This window comes from Vicia villosa, linkage group LG3, assembly GCF_029867415.1.
Source record: "Vicia villosa cultivar HV-30 ecotype Madison, WI linkage group LG3, Vvil1.0, whole genome shotgun sequence".
In the NCBI taxonomy this organism is placed as follows: domain Eukaryota; kingdom Viridiplantae; phylum Streptophyta; class Magnoliopsida; order Fabales; family Fabaceae; genus Vicia; species Vicia villosa.
In genome coordinates this window covers 111097376-111115105 of record NC_081182.1, presented here as the reverse complement: position 1 = coordinate 111115105, position 17730 = coordinate 111097376, and positions in this window count along the sequence as shown.

Below are 17730 nucleotides of genomic sequence, written 5' to 3'. Positions count from 1 at the left end.
TTGTTCTAACAGGGACCTCCCTCTCTAAATTAATCTTGCAGGAAAAGTGTCTTGATATTGCCGAAATGTTGTGGTTCCTTGATAGCGGATGCTCAAGACACATGACGGGAGACATATCACTTTTTGTTGAGTTTCACGCAAAGAAATAGGGGTATGTCACTTATGGAGACAACAATTGGGGAGCTATACTTGGTAAAGGAAGTGTAGGTAACCCCTCTACCACAACTATAACTGATGTATTGCTAGTAGAAGGTCTTAAACATAACCTCTTAAGTATAAGTCAATTGTGCGACAAAGACTTTAAAGTAACTTTTCACAAATTCTGGTTGCACAATAGAACATATTAAGAAAAGAGACATTATGTTTAATGGCTTAAGAGTAAACAACATCTATATGCTAAACTTGGACGAAGTATCTAAGTCAAGTACCAAGTGTCTAATTGCTCTAGGCGAAGACTCATGGCTTTGGCATAGACGCCTCGCTCACATTAATTTTGACTTACTTAACAAGGTTGTCACAAAAGACTTAGTAATCGGCTTACGAAAAATAAAGTTTTCAAAGGATCATCTATGTGATGCTTGTCAAAAGGGAAATCAAACAAAAACCTCTTTTAAATCAAAGAACGTGGTTTCAACATCACGCCCTCTTGAACTCCTTCACATGGATCTCTTTGGCCCCTCAAGGACTAAAAGCATAGGTGGAAACATCTATGATTTTGTCATTGTCGATGATTACTCTAGATTTTGTTGGACAATCTTTCTACCTAGTAAGGATCAAAGCTTTCCAGCTTTCACTCAATTTGCAAGGTTATGTCAAAATAAAATGAACACCAAAATAGTTGCAATCCGAAGTGATCACGGTGGAGAATTTAAAAACCATCTTTTTGAAAAATACTGTGATAAACATGGAATTGAACATAACTTTTCAGCTCCTAGAACACCACAACAAAACGGAGTGGTTTAACGTAAAAATCGTGTTCTAGAGGAGTTGGCAAGAACAATGCTCAATGAGGGTAGTCTACCTAAGTATTTCTGGGCTGACGCTATTAGCACCGCATGTTATGTTTTGAATAGGATACTAATTCGTCCTATACTAAACAAAACACCATATGAATTATTAAAGGGTAGAAAACCAAATGTGTCACATCTCCACGTATTCGGTTGCAAATGTTTTGTGTTAAACAACGGTAAGGATAATCTTGGGAAATTCGATGCTAAAGCTGACGAAGGCATCTTTTTTGGTTACTCTCAATCTAGTAAAGCATATAGGATATACAACAAAAGGTTACTTATAGTAGAAGAGTCAGTACATGTGTCCTTTGATGAATCTTATGCAAAATATGTCGAGAAAGGTATATCTTTTGACAGTGCAGGCCCATCTACTGAAGACATTGTCAAAGACAAGGAAGACGAAAATGAAAGTGTTGCAAAGGAGGATGCTAAGCAAGAGAAAATTGAGTCCCATGATAATGTTGAAAAAGAAAGCACCTCAAACAACGAAGAACTTCCTAAGGCCTGGACAAACGTAAAAGATCATCCAATCGATAACATAATAGGGGACATCTCAAAGGGCGTTACAACACGCTCCAAGATAAGTAACTTTTGTCATCATTTTGCTTTTGTTTCACAAGCTGAACCGAAAAACGCTAAGGACACATTACTTGATGAGCATTGGCTAATGGCCATGCAAGAGGAATTAAACCAATTTAAACAGAACGATGTTTGGGACCTTGTCTCTCATCCGGGAGCACATCAAGTAATCGGTACTAGATGGGTTTTTCGTAACAAACTTGATGAAAACGGAGTTATTACTAGAAACAAGGCTAGATTAGTAGCTCAAGGCTACAACCAAGAGGAAGGTATTGATTATGAAGAGACGTACGCTCCCGTAGCACGTCTCGAGGCTATTCGTCTCTTACTTGCTTACATTTGTTCAAAAGAGTTTAAGCTCTTTCAAATGGATGTTAAAAGTGCCTTTCTAAATGGATACATTAATGAAGAGGTGTATGTAGCTCAACCACCTGGTTTTGAAAATTACAAGTATCCAAACCATGTTTATAAGTTGAAACGTGCTCTATACGGTCTTAAACAAGCTCCTAGAGCTTGGTATGAACGTTTAAGCAAATTTCTACTTAGCCAAGGATACTTTAGAGGTAAAGTTGACACTACTCTCTTCATTAAAAGAAAAGGTGAAGATGTACTTTTGGTTCAAGTTTATGTAGATGATATTATATTTGGATCGACTAATACAAAACTTGTCAAAGAATTTTCTAAGCTTATGCAGAGTGAATTTGAGATGAGTCTCATGGGAGAGCTGAATTTCTTCCTTGGCCTACAAATCAAGCAACTTAGTCATGGAACGTTCGTAAGTCAAACCAAGTATTGTACAGAGTTGCTTAAAAGACTTGGAATGAGTGAGGCAAAAGAGATTGACACACCTATGGCAACAAATAGTAACCTAGACAAAGATGAGAAAGGTAAAGAGGTTGATGTAAAATTGTACCGAGGTATGATAGGTTCACTATTGTATCTCACAGCTTCAAGACCGGACATCATGTTTAGTGTATGTATGTGTGCAAGATACAAATCTTGTCTAAAGGAATCACACTTAAAAGCTGTAAAAAGAATTCTACGATATCTACGTGGAACTACTACATATGGCCTATGGTATCCTAAAGGTAATGAATGTTATTTGGTGGGATTCTCCGACTCAGACTTTGCTAGATGCAAATCCGACAGAAAGAGCACCAGTGGGACATGTCATTTATTCTCAAATTCATTAATAAGCTGGCATAGCAAGAAACAAGTATCAGTTGCATTATCTACCGCTGAGGCAGAATACGTAGCTGCCGGAAGCTGCTGTGCTCAAATATTATGGCTCAAGCAACAACTCATTGACTTTGGTATTAAGCTTGATCGTATACCTATCATGTGCGACAACACAAGTGCCATAAACTTGAGCAAGAATCCTGTTTTACACTCACGAACCAAGCATATTGAAATAAGGCATCACTTCCTAAGAGATCATGTAGAGAAAGGGGAAGTTGTATTTGAACATGTAGAGAGCAAGAAGCAACTAGCTGACATCTTCACCAAACCTCTAGCAACGGAGCAGTTCTTCAACATTCGTAGGGAATTAGGGATATTAGATATCTCTAATTTGAGCTAAATGCGTTTGTTTTCTTAATTTTATTCCTTTACTTTATATATATTGATTATGCTCAAGCTAACATCTCTTTCAGTATGAAGGTAGTTCATCATCAAATCAAGCATCATTCCACATTGACTAGAGGATTATACTTCACTCTACGAAATGATGACAAGATACCTACAAATTAAGAAAATGGTAACATGTTTGTTGTTCACTTCCAAAATTTTTATTGATACTATAATATGCTATCAATTAACATGCTTATAGTGACGTTATACATGCTTTTCCATATCTCATTTACACACATATGTTGATCATCATTCTACATAACATATCACGTTTTGGACATACAAGCATGTAGAATAAGCATATCACCAACATTCATAAGCATATCACTGCATTTCTAACATTTGAGGCAATTTAGGTCGACCTAATTCGTCTCTGCGTCGACCTACAGAAATTTTTTTCCCAATTAACAAAATCATGCTCAGTTACGTCGACCTACCCCTCTTTTAGGTCGACCTAATCTGAATTTTTTTTGGGGTCCTTCTGTTAGGTCGACCCAGCCTCCCTTTAGGTCGACCTACTGATACAAAATTTCCAAAATTGGGCCTGTTGGTCGACCCAGCCCATTTCCATTCATCTTTATGCATCCATTTCTCATTCCTCCTCATTCCCAAACACTTGTGTACGGCCAACCCTAATTCTCCTACAGCAAACTTCCTCCAATCATCCTCTTTCTCACACAAATTTCTTCAAATCATGGCACCAAAATCAAGAAAGGGAAAGGAAGTCGCATCTGGATCATCCTCTCAACCGGTAAGTGCTATAGCTCTTGTTCATCCTGATTGTAAGGAAAACTTTGAGAAGTGGCAAATGAAAAGGAAAATTGTTAGGCAATATATCTATAACCCACATGTTGTCAAACATATGCATATTCCCGATGTTGCAAATCTTATTGAACACCAAAATATTCATCCATTGGTGCGATGTGACACTCCGTACTGTGAAAATACCGTTAGGGCTTTCAATGCAGGGTTCCAAAAAGGGGACGGTTGTAATTTCCGATTTAAGATGGGATCCAGGTCGCATGTTGTTGACAAACGGGCTTGGATAAGCATTTTTGGCCTCACACTTGTAGGAGATGAATTCTGTATGGAAGACGGTGAGATGCCGGCCAACTATGATCATGTGGCCTACATGAGATCCATTCTCAAAGACCCTTCCGTATTTGACAAGCCAAATGAAACAATCACAGATGGTCACTTAAAGAGAGATCCTAGGCTCCTAAATTGGATCATCTCAAGAGTCATTCGACCAAGAGCAGGAGGATTCTCAAGAATTGAACGCAATGAAGTTGTGTTGATGTATCTGCTGCAAAACAGAACGCGTGTACACTGGCCACACTTTCTAGCTGCCAAGTCCATGAAGTACAGCAGAAAACTACTGCTCTATGTTATGGTTCAATCATTCAAACAATCGTGAACCATTTCGGCATGAAACTTGATAATTTGCCCTACATCCACATGCAACAGTCTCAAGACTTCTCCCAAACAACCTTAACCCTCATGGGATACCACTGGGATCCAAATAGGAAAACCTACTATCTCATTCAAAAGGGAACCGGAAAGATCATATACAACTATGACGATCCTACAGAGTTTGGCCCCCTTGCAGGTAATGATGAAGAAGGCAATGATCAAGACATAGCAAATGATGACGATCACACTATGGAAGATGTTTCACATCATCCGGATCCAAATTGGCAATATGTTCCAACACAAGAAGAGGAAATCCCTTGGGGATACACAGCTCAACCTCAACCGGATCAGTCCAACATCATCTCCATGCTTGAAAATATGCAAATCCGTCAACAACAAAACTTCGAAGCACAGCAGCTCTAGTTCCAAAACATGCAACAGCTTCAACAAGAGCGCTATGAGGAACAACAAAGTCAGTATGCAACTCTACACCGCCTAGCTCAAGAGCACAAAACTGATTTTGAAACCTTTGCTTCTAATCTGATTGAGCGCCAGAATCGCCTTGAAGAAACAGCAGCAAATAGACATGCTAGTCTGAGCCAACGCTTCAACATCCTTAACACTTCCGTCAATGATCTACTGGAACAAGTTGAAGAGGATCGACCTCACGGATTCCACAGAGGGCGAGGACAATGGGGCAGACACTAGCAAGCCTTGCATATCATTAGCCATCTCATTGCATTGCATTTCATTTCATATCTCTATGTTTTTTTTTGTTGTCTACCTTAATTACTTGACATTGAGCTTGGTTGTGTAATCTTAATTATGCCTGGATATTATATTGTGCCTTTCTATATCATATTTGATCTGCACTATTATGATATTGTCTTTCTATATTATTTTTGCCTTCTGCTTCTCTCTTTCTGTTTTCTGGCTTTTTGATGTTGTCAAAGGGGGAGATAAATTGAGAGTACGGGGGAGCTTAGTATGGGGGAGCTAACACATACAAGATATGAGCTGTGAATACGGGGGAGCGTTCGTCATTCAAGAAAATGTTTGCCATCATCAAAAAGGGGGAGTTTGTAATAACAAGCATACACTCACAAATGAGTTTTTGATTCATGGCAAACATCACAAGCAATCAAATACAAGGGCACAAGTGAATGACTAAAAGAAAATGAAGCTTTGACCAACTTTGCATCTATCAGGTCGACCTAGTTCACAATCAGGTCGACCCAAACTGAAGCAAAAATTACATACTTCTGTTAGGTCGACCAAGAGCTTCAGCAGGTCGACTCAAAGTGAAGCAAAAACAACATGTCCCTGTTAGGTCGACTCATCCTCCATCCTAGGTCAACCTAAACTAAAGAAAAGTCTCAAGAACGCAAGTTAACTGACTTTAGGTCGACCTAAGCTACCAACAGGTCGACTCAACTGGAAGCAATTACAACTTGGCCAAATCTACCTCTGTTAGGTCGACCTAACCAACAAAGTAGGTCGACCTATCTGCTCAAAACCTTCCAAACTTAGTGTGTTTTACTGATACACAGATCCTGCTCCTTTATATATTCTTTCATGTCATTTATTGCAAATCAACACCAACAACTGAAAGATACACAAAGGCTTCTCATCTTCGATCATCGACACAACTCCAACACAACTACACACAATCATTTTTGCATTGAGGGTTTGCGTTCAAGATCGATAACATCCATGGAACGGAATTGAAGATTCCTAGTGGGTGAAGATTTGTGGGGTTTTGGTGAATAAAATCTGCGGATTTTGTCCTCCAAGATTGGTGAATTTTGGGGGTTTTTTTATCAAGAGGCTTTATCAAAGATTCAGCTGAGTGTGAAGATTGAAGAACAAGGGTTCAAGGAATTCAATACACTGCAGCAAGGAAATCAAAGTGAAGCTCTTGGAAGACCTTGATCTGGCTCAAGATTAAGGGGGAAGAAGATTCAAAGGATCAACATAATTGGTTTATCGTTTATCGCTTTGTTATCTTCTTTGTATAAACTGTTTTCAATAATAATGAAAGACATCCCAATTCCCGTTTGGAATTGGGGGCAGATGTAGTCGTAGCGAGGACGATCGACGAACTGCCTGAACAAATATCATGTTGTTATCGCTTTATCTTTTCATTTACGTTTTGTTCGTAGTTGGTTATAATTGCAAATTGATCAACGATTCAAGTGTTAAAATTGTGTATTAAGAACCTTCGTAAACATCACAATTCACCACATATTGAATCACAATCAATTTGGATATTATCACCAAGTGTTTGTGATTTTGCTTCATCCATTATCAAAGCATTGCAAACCAAGTTTATCAAATCAGAAGTTAATCGTTTTTCATTAGAGCAACGAATTGATTCAATAACCTATCCTTTCATTGTTAATCCCAATTATTTTGTGGTTTTATCACATATACAACCTTTTCAATAGCGGTTCGGAATAGACGCAAGTCGATCCTGAACCGCTTTCGCTTAAGTTTGAAATAATTCCGAAAAACTCTGAGAGATCTATTCACCCCCCCTCTAGATCCTTAAGCCTAGCGTCTAACACCCTCCCCTCGTGAACCAAACATATTTTTAAACGAAATCCCTTCCCTCCCCTCCCCTCCCCTCGTTTGAACCAAACATATATATAATTACAAAAAATCCCTCCCCTCCCCTCCCTTTCCCTTCCCTTCCCTCCATTAAAATCTCTCCCCTCCCCTTCCCCTCATTTGAACCAAACAGACCCTAAGATTCTATTGAGGGGGTATTTTCTTCCTCTCAGAAATACAACATGTCCTTGGGAATTGATTACAATTTCTTACTCACTCTACATTGTCTTTGAATAGATTCGGCCACCAAAAACCACTTTTTAGAATTGTTGTATTTGTTCTTTCCACCCACTATGATAGCTTCCATAAGATGAGATATGACAATCCCACATTATATTTTTTGCTTCCTTCCCATCTACACAAATTTTGACTATCCCTTATGGACCTACCATAAACAAAAATGGGTCGTCCGAAAAATAAAATTTAGCAACATAATACAATTTGTTTCCTTTGCTACCGTGTAATATTTTTTTGCTCTTCTTTTCCATCTTTGACATTGGCCTTAATAGAAAACAACGACCTTTCAATAATCACAAACAACTTCTCATATAGAAAACTCCTTCATTGTATCCTTTTCTTTGACAACCATTTGGAAGAGAGTGATGTAATTATTTATAACTTAAGATAATAACAATCTAATACCTTCTAATCTAGCTAGAGGTTCAAAGATTTAAGTATAATCAATACATTCATGTTGACTATAGCCTTGAGCTACTGGTTCTGCTTTGTTTCTTACCACTTCTCATGTTATATTAAGCTTGTTTTTGAACACTCATTAGGTCCAATGATATTCTTCCATATGGAAGTTGGAAGAAGATCTCATACATCATTTCTTTGAAATTGATTAATTTCCTCTAGCATGGAAATTATCCAAACATCATCACTTAGAGACTCATTTATGGAAGATGGTTCAATAAGAGATAATAGTCTCAAAAGATTGAATTCATTTATGAGTGATTATATGGTTTTTACTATATCTTCCTTACTTCCTAAGATAAGTTCTTTTGAATGTGAAGACTTATTATACTACCATTGATGATTGTTCTAGAGACACTAGCATCATTTTTTTCTCCAAATGCTTCTTGTTGAGAGTCGTATGCGTTTCTAGAGCTTTGTGCGCCATAGGCACTTTTGACAAGTGTCTTTTCTTCATAAGATGTTGATATTGTTTTTCCACTAACTGGATATCTGTCGTCGTTCAACTAGCTTTAACATTCATAGTCAAGCCGTTTATCATTAAACTTAACGCGAATTGATTCTTCAACTATTAAGGTTTCACTGTTACATACCTTGTAAGCTCTGGAGTGTTCAAAGTATCTTAACAAGATACACTTTTGTTCTTTGGAATAAACATGTTAAGGTGTTCTTTGATGTTTAGCACATAACAAGTATAACCAAAATGATGGAAATATGAAATGTTAGATTATCTACCGTTCGAAAATTCATAGGGAGTCTTATTTAATATATGTTAATTAAGAAATGTGGTTGAGGCTAACTCAACCCTACAAAGTCGGCTTGTAGGGTAAAGGTTGTCTTTACTTATAAGCACATGTTCAAGCCATATATTGTCTGATGTGGGACTCCTAACAAAATCCTTCACGCCCAGGACTGGACATCTAGAGCATGGAAATAAATGGTGGGTGACCCGATAGCGGAAACCTGATAGCAAGTAGCCCACCGGACTTAAACGAGGCTTTTGATATCATGTTAGAATTAGAGTTTGGCCTAACTCATCCTTACAAAACCGACTTGAAAATAAAATCTGAGTGAAATAGGAGTTGTTTGAACTAGAACACGGTTTTCCGTGAGCTCGAAAAAAAACTAAGACCAGATCTGGAACAATTGCACAGTGGCGAGTGGGGCGGTGAAAAAATCTCTGGGATCGGCCGCTAGACACGCTGGCACGCGTGGTTCAGGTGGCGACGCATAAGGCCCCCGAGAGGAGATAAAGGTGGCACATGTGAGTATGTGCGGAGGTTTCTACTGATGAAAAAGTGGAGAACGACCAAATCGGAGGAGGCGCTTCTGCCAGTAGGGTTAGTATGCCGGAAGGTCATCGGGAATAGTAGTGATGGCAGTGGACGGCGGTGGTGACCAAAATTTTTTGAAAAACTGATACCACAATGAGTCACAGTAGTGTATGGAAGGCAAACCGGAGTTATGACACGGTTTGCCAAAAATTTCTCACCGGAAGATAGTGTGTCAATCGGGTAAAGCACGGTGAAGGGTTGTCTCTCACTAGGCTCTGATACCATATTAAGAAATGTGGTTGGGCCTAAATCAATCTTACAAAATTGACTTGTAGGGTGGTGGTTTCCTCCACTTATAAGCACATGTTCAAACCATATATTGTCTGATGTGGGACTTTTAACAATGTCTAATATAAATTCTATTTTGAATTTAACGTGTTGTATTTACAGCTTCTGCCCATAAGTATTTTGTAATATTTTTCTCATTGACCTTGATTTTTTCTATCTTTTGAAGGGGCCTGTTTTTCTCTTCTACAACTCTATTTTGTTGTGGAGATCATGGACATGATGTAACACCCCAATTCTATCCCGCGGAATTTAAATAAAATCAGAGAACAAAAATTCACAAAACGAAACAATTGAGGTATCACATATTCATTTTCAAAGACAAATCACCTCGTCGCATAAATCGAATACATAGCATTCACAAATTACGGAAGATCCGACAACATCAAGTGATAGTCTTTAACATAAAACAACTTCCATAAAAGTGCAACGGAAACTCAACAATTAGTTCAAAGATTCATAGCATCATAATTCAATGATTAACACAATTAAAGTGGCAATCTCCAAAAGACAACTCAAGTATTTTCCAAAACATAATAAATCAAAAGCAAGTATATCAACGTGTTCGTCTCCCCGAGTGCTACGTATCAGAGCGATAATGACTCAAGACTAACTCGGCTAAACTCCTCTCAATGCGAATCACCTGCACGTTACCAATATAAAGGCAACGACAAAACAAAGAAAAGGGTGAGATATCAAATCATATAAGTGAGCGCATGATAAATTGTACATTAGGATCCAGGCATATATAGTCATCACATCACAAGTATTAATATTACTATACACTTTATGCTTTCACTAATTCACAAATCTCACATACTTTACATCTCAAACCAAGTCACCACAAATCATATTCACATCAATTGCATATAAATCTCATTCATTTAATTTGCAAGATAATTCACGATACATCACATATAAGTTACACAAGACATGTTCAGTTAATCACATTCGCAAGTATTGATATTCTCATACTATTCAAAAAAATCATCAATTCACATTTTCACATACATTCATCATTTAACAAGTCACAGAATACAATCACGGTATAGTCACAAAACGTCACAAATATGAATCACATAGACACATGAGACATGACTCATGCATATGCATGTGGTACCAATCGGAGCCTCTGCCCCCGTCACTAATTGCCAATTCAGGGCATAAGGCATAAGTATTCATCACCAAATTTGCATAATCCAGACATACACAAGGCATAAGTATTCATCACCAATCAAGACATACACAACATACTCTGCACAATCACACGTCATCACTAGGCATGCGCCTACGTCACTGATAATTACCAATTATTAGAGGTAATTCAACGTCACAATTAATCATTCATCTTCACATATAGAAATAAACTCATCACGACATCATTATCATTTACTTCACAAAATATTCGTCACAAGGCACACGCCCATATCACAATCATCATTTATCATAAAAGGTATTAACACTTCACACATAATACAACAACTTCATGTAAACAACGTAGCAATTCCAAGATCTCACAAAATCAACTGTCGATACCATTAACAAACAATCACATAGATATCCATAATAATTCATAAGGTATGATCACAATTTTATACTAGTTAATCAGACACAATTAAATTACTTCACCACTTATCCAATTCATTTGGTTAAATTCACTACTTACTATCATACCATAGTTCCTAAGTTAATTACTAAATCCCAAAGTATGATTACGGTCAAATTCTCAAGATACCGTTATTTACCGACAACCGAATAATTTATCTAAGTCCAAGTGTTTTTCAATTAAATAGACTAAATGAGATTAATTAAACTATTAATTTAATCGACCGATTAATATCACAATTTCGATAAAATAACACCACCACGTTAATATACTAATTAAACTTAGCTACCACGTAAATTTTCATCAAATTTCAGACAACTAATTATACCGCTAAATTCGGCTATTTCGATCAAACGAGATTGTTTTGCATTTCATAATGTTCCGCTACTGTTACATACTATATATTTATTTATTTTTACTTTTTTAACTATATTACCTTTCCATTTCTATTTCATAGCCATCTGACATTTCTTCAAATAATAGTATAAAACGAAAAACGTGAAACAGAATGAAAACAATGAACATATATGACGTCTTGGTACATCGTGGAATAAAACAGAAAAAAAAGATGTGCCGCCCGTCAATGGCTCAGCATGCCAAACGTCTTGCATTTTCCGGCCGTCATGGCCTCCTTTATTTGTTTCCATTACTCATGAATAATCAATTTACGGTCTTACGTTTATTAACACAAGTTCAGCATTTTCGGTATACGCAAGCAGTAACAAACAGAATTCAAGTTTCGGTAACAAATCAACACAGAAAAACATTAACCTAAATCCCTAATACCCAACATACAAGGTTTCATAAGCCCCATTATAGGAAGAGAACCCCACCCTTACCTTATTCAATTGAAGAAAACTCTACCAATCTTGACTCTTAGTTTGGGATTACTCTAAACTTGGTTCTCCTCTTCAAGACCTAGCCTCCTTCTTCACAAAAATCACTTCTATTTTATGATATCTCTACACTTCCCCTAAACCCTTACTTACACTAAAACCTATCCTTAGTATAACATTGGGCCTAAGGGTAAAACCACATTATTATTCTTCACTTAGTAAAAATAAATAGGCCCAATAAGCTCACTAACTCAAATAACCAATTATATCACTTTTATTAATATTCCATCAATATAGTATTTCCGACTTGAAACTAATATTATTCTTAATATTATTTTACGACTTTAACTTAATTAATCCAAATACGTTCCTTAAAATAATATCGACAAATCCAATTACGACATAATCCAATATTTAAATCCCTCAATAATTTAATTAACCAATTTAATTAAATTTGGGGCGTCACAACTCTCCCCCACTTAGAATATTTTCGTCCTCGAAAATTCGCTCAACACCATCCCAAACACAAACGTCGTATCCAATTCTCAAATCTCCAAGTCATGCCTGGTAACACTTTGATCACTATCTCTTCGTCATAACAACGATTCCCATGAACACAACACGTTACTATACTTACAAGATTTGCATTAATCAACGACCCATCAATCCAGACATCAAGATAACTCATCTTCACAGACTTTTGACATATAGTTTCTTACTCCCATAAGTCTTACAATAATAGTGCCACATAAAGCTTCCGCTGCGCAACTCTGATAATTCCTCTTTAAGTCACCATCCTCGGTAAAATTCCGCCAACTATATGGTTCACAAATTCTCAACCAATATAGTCTTTCTTCAATAATCATCCTCACGTCGTTGTTTCACTTGATATTTCCAATCTTTCACTTTGCGACACTCGTCTGCATAAAACGCACCACACCAATTGCTCATTTTGTCCGATTATTACTCAACCATTCCTCTCATCAAGCTACACAACTGATGAGTGACTATCTTCACAATAAAATATAAATAATCTTTCTACACTATTAAGACAACAAGGCAAGTCATTTTGTTGGAGCGGTAAAGCGGCAAGCAAAAAGTAATAGGTATTATTTATTACTGGGTGATATAGATTATATCGTATCGTAGTTCACAGAGATTGATGAGAAAAACTGTCGTTCGACTATCTCGCGTTCTAAGTTTCATGATTGGGTGCGGAAAAGTAAAAAAACCTAAAAAATTTGAGTTTTCTATTTATACAAAAATTGAATTCCCAGAGCGCGCGACGCGCCCTAGTAGCGTGCGACGCGCCCTCTCACTTATGTACCAAACCGCCCAAGCGCGCGATGCGCCCTAATCCGGCATGACGCGCCCTCAGTGCTGCCCTAAATTATTTCTTTTTCTCCTACAGCACGCGACGAGCCCTATTCCGGCGCGACGCGAGCTACACCAGAACAACAGTTATTACTTCAAAACGCGTCTGCAGCCGTGTCATCGACACTTTATTCCTCGAGGCTCCAAAAACGCAAAAATACCTACAAAAAGACAACAAAACTATCAAACGGTACATATTTACACGAAAACATAATAAAACACAAACGATACAAATATACACAAAACGGGGAATTATTCAAACGGTATTAACAAAAAGTATCGATAAGTGCCACTATTTACATACACAAAATAACTACATTTTGGCACTTATCAAACTCTCCCCAACTTGAATCTGTTTGTCCTCAAACAAGACCAAACACTCAAATTGCAAAAGTAAAAATCCAAATAATCAAGAATCAACAAGATTTAGAAAAATGAAACAATTATACGGTTCAAACAAAAACGTACGAACAAAGTAAATACTTACCACAATCCTATAACGACAACATGAAAACGAAACAAATCCTAAGTACAAAAATCATGCAAAACATTCTAAAACAAAACAAGCTCAATCACGAATCACGCCTGTAATACGGTGAACTGACCTTTTTTGAAATGGCGCGGTAAGCAAGAGTCGCCATCGACTTTTATTTTATCCAATAGAAAGGCTAAAAGAACAGGAAAAGACCTTTTGAAGATTTTGAGTTCGGGGGGTAAGTTATACAAAGGGAAGGTGTAAAGCACCCTTTGCATCCATGGTTTTCCATGGACTCTTAATTGCTTAGCTCACTTTGTTTTCAAAATGTTTGAATTGTTTGAAAAGATTTTCGAAGAAGAACTTTAGCTTGTAAATAAGCATAGTCTTTTTGAAAAGTTTCTTTGAAAAGAAGTGGGGAAAGATTTTGAATTTGAATTTGAATTTGAAAAAGAGCAAGCAATTAATAGCAACTACCCTAAGTTTAGAAATTTGTTCTTTTAGCTTTTCAGGGCGAAAGGGTCTATCCATACCATAAAAGGGCAGGAAGTCTTTCAATTGGATGTTTAAGAGTCATCGAGGAAGTATCGTTCGCCATAAGACTATCCCTTGCCATAAAGAGGGCAGGTAGTCTAAGGGAAGGATATAATAGTCATTTATTTAGGCATCATGCGAGGATACCTTAGCAATGGGGACAAATCATCATTTTACCGAGGCAACATCGAGGGACAAATTTGATGATGAATGAACTGAGAGCAACATTTGCTTTAGGTATCCTCGGAATCGAGGGACTTGACTATTTTAAATAAAGGCATCAGGCAACAAGGCAACGAGAATAAGGCAACAGTAATAAGGCAACAAGAGAGGTTACCCTAAAGGTGTGTGGGTGCAACAATCACGTGGTTAACTTCGATGATATTTATCTTGTAAGTTAGTGATTTATATTCAGTTAATAGTCTTGCACTCCCTAGGGTTACTAACCACGCAGTTTTAAAATTGTAGAAATTAAAGGCAGAAAAATAAAAGTTCTACGCTATTACAATAAACACCTGCGGGGATTGGGGGAATTAAAGCAGAAAATAAGAGATGAATAATTAATTTAATTATCTTTATCTTGAGTCTTGATCTTCCTCGAACCCTCGATTGACTCTGAACATCTGAGAATTAAACAGAAAATAATAGGGATGAGTGTATGTGGAATTCCTTGACATTGAAAATAAACCTCAATTTAACCTATAAGACAAAAATTAAAATAAAATTTAAATAAGAAAAGGATTAGAACTTAGCTTTTCGATTGCCACGGCGCGTAGTCGGAAGATCTTGGCTAACCCTGAAAAATCAGAATGAAAAGGAAAAGAATTGGGCGCGAAAATAAAAGCAGTAAAAGTTGAAAGGAGAATGAAAAGGCGAATAAAATATAGTTAAGAAAAAAATCAAAGTTAAAACCTTAGACAAACCCAAAGATTAAAACCTAAGGGTTATAGTTAATAGACAACTCTTACATTGTTGATAATTTATGTTTACCCGTGGTTTATTGATTAAGGCTAAACTTAAAGGTAGAAATTAATCCTAATCGCTTAAACCTAAATTATAAATTAATTATCCTAATTAATTAATTAATCCTAACTTAAACTATTCTAATTTTAGCCTAAACAATATTACTAAATTAATTAAAAGTAAAACCTAATGATTTAAAATAACTAACACCAACCCTAATCTTAATTTTATTAGTTAATTATTTTTTAGTTAGTGATTAAAAATTAATGGATGATTACTAAGTAAGAAAATAAATAAAAAAATGAAGAAAAACAAGAAAGAAAACAACCTGGTAGTGGTTGAGGGTGTGTGGAATCCTGTGTTGCATGTCCCTGAGTGTCTGTGGTACGCTGCCTCATCATGTACGTTGGATTTAATCTGGATACGATCCAACAGTGATACTGGGAGAGTGTATCGTAGGCTTAAGAAGTCACTGGCACTGAATCTGCAATCAAAAAAATACAAAGAAAAACAAATGCTTCCTTGGGTATCGAACCCAGGTTTGGCACGACACACACAACACTGCTATGCCAGCTGCGCCAATTTGTTGACTTGTTAGTAACATAGGTGAGAGATATTAAGTACAAAATTCAACTCACCTTGGGAAAGTCAAACGATTTCAGGCTGGGGCCCATTATCTTTTGACGGGCCAGTCACATGCGGAGAGAGAAGATAGCCACTGTTGACCAGCCAATCATTCTCCTTGAAAGTGCCAGGCGTGCGTTGAAGGATTTCTTGGCCATTCAGACCACCGTCGACGGTGGCTCTTCCTTCTTCTCCGATGGGCATCAAACATGGATCCTGCGAAAACAGTAAAAAAACAAAAAGAGAACGACACAATCCCACTAAATTGGCCATTACGAGTTCAATGGTACAGTTATCTCGCCCTGAAAATGTCTGTAGCTCTCAGTTTGAAGCTTCACCGAGCTTCAGCCCTAACAATGGCAAATCATCATTCCGGTCCAATAAGTCACATGTAACACGTCAAAGTGGCTATAATGGAGTTCCTGAGTGCATCTATGCATGAAGAATAGGTTAATAATGCATAAATTAATGAGTTCAAAACTTGAAAAACTTAACTCCGGTGAGAACGAGCAGGAGGATTCTGTGCACTCTCAGGCTTGAACGACGACTGGGATTTTCTTCTAGGATGTCAAGGACGCGTGTTTGATACTTGGTAGGGATTGAAACGGGCTGTAACCTTCAAATCGATCCCTCTTTTTTTGTCCCACTTTTGAAGTTTCTTGTTAGGGTTTATCGAGCAGCTGCCTTCGTCCCCTTTTGAGTCAATATCATTTATAATATATAGGGGAGAATACTAGGGTTTTTAGTTTTGGAATGAATCAAAGATTTTTATTGAAAAGAAATTTTATTTGATTTCATATTCCAAACTTTCTATTTCAAGTCTCCATCTATTTCATGCATTTTTCACGTTCTTCTTGGCCTTTGGATTGTTTTAGATTGATAAAGATATTTGGAGCATCAAATCATAAAATTTATTTCATTAAAATATGATTTTATTTGATTTAATTTGACTTTAAAATAATAAAAATCAAATATAAATAAATGAAATCATGAAATAATATTTATATGACCAATGGGCTCTTTATGGACTTGAATTCACGTGGGAAGCCCAAAAATAAAAGCCCAATACTCAAAACTTGAATTTGCTCATTTAAGGTTTCATGTATTTTTCCATTTTTGCCCAACTTCTGTCAACTATAACTCACTCAATTTTGATCCTATGAAGGTGTTCTAGGACTTTTTGGAAACCTCAAGTTGTCCTCTACAAGCCACTTTGGAACATATTTTTCATTTGGAGATTTTATCTTGATGATATTGCTCGTGACAAAAAACAGCTTTTTGCGATATTCTAGAAGGACCTTTAATGTTTTGGCTTATATCTCTTATGCGGAAGCATTTCTTGACCTTGGGCCCAACATCAAAGTTGTAGAGAATTGAATTTCCTTGATAATGAGATTTGGTTAAGGAATTTTTGAGAAAGTATGAGAGAGTTATGGCTGGTCAAAGTTCGGTTGACTTTTACCTAGAAACCCTAATTTAGAAACTTTTGAATTTGTTGATTTCTGATCATTTCTTGATGAACCATGATCAATCCTTGATAAAATGGTGAATGATACTTCATAATGAGGATGTTGACCAAAAATCAGAAGTTGTGACTGTGGTTTGACCATAGTTTGACCTTTAGGTCAACCAGTCGATTATTGATCGTTTGGGCCATTGAGTGAGCAATCTTTTGAATCAGAGCTTGAAACTTGGCATGAGGGTACTTTGAATCATATGAGAGATCATGGAATCCACTTGAGGTATCAGAATTTTAAATTCC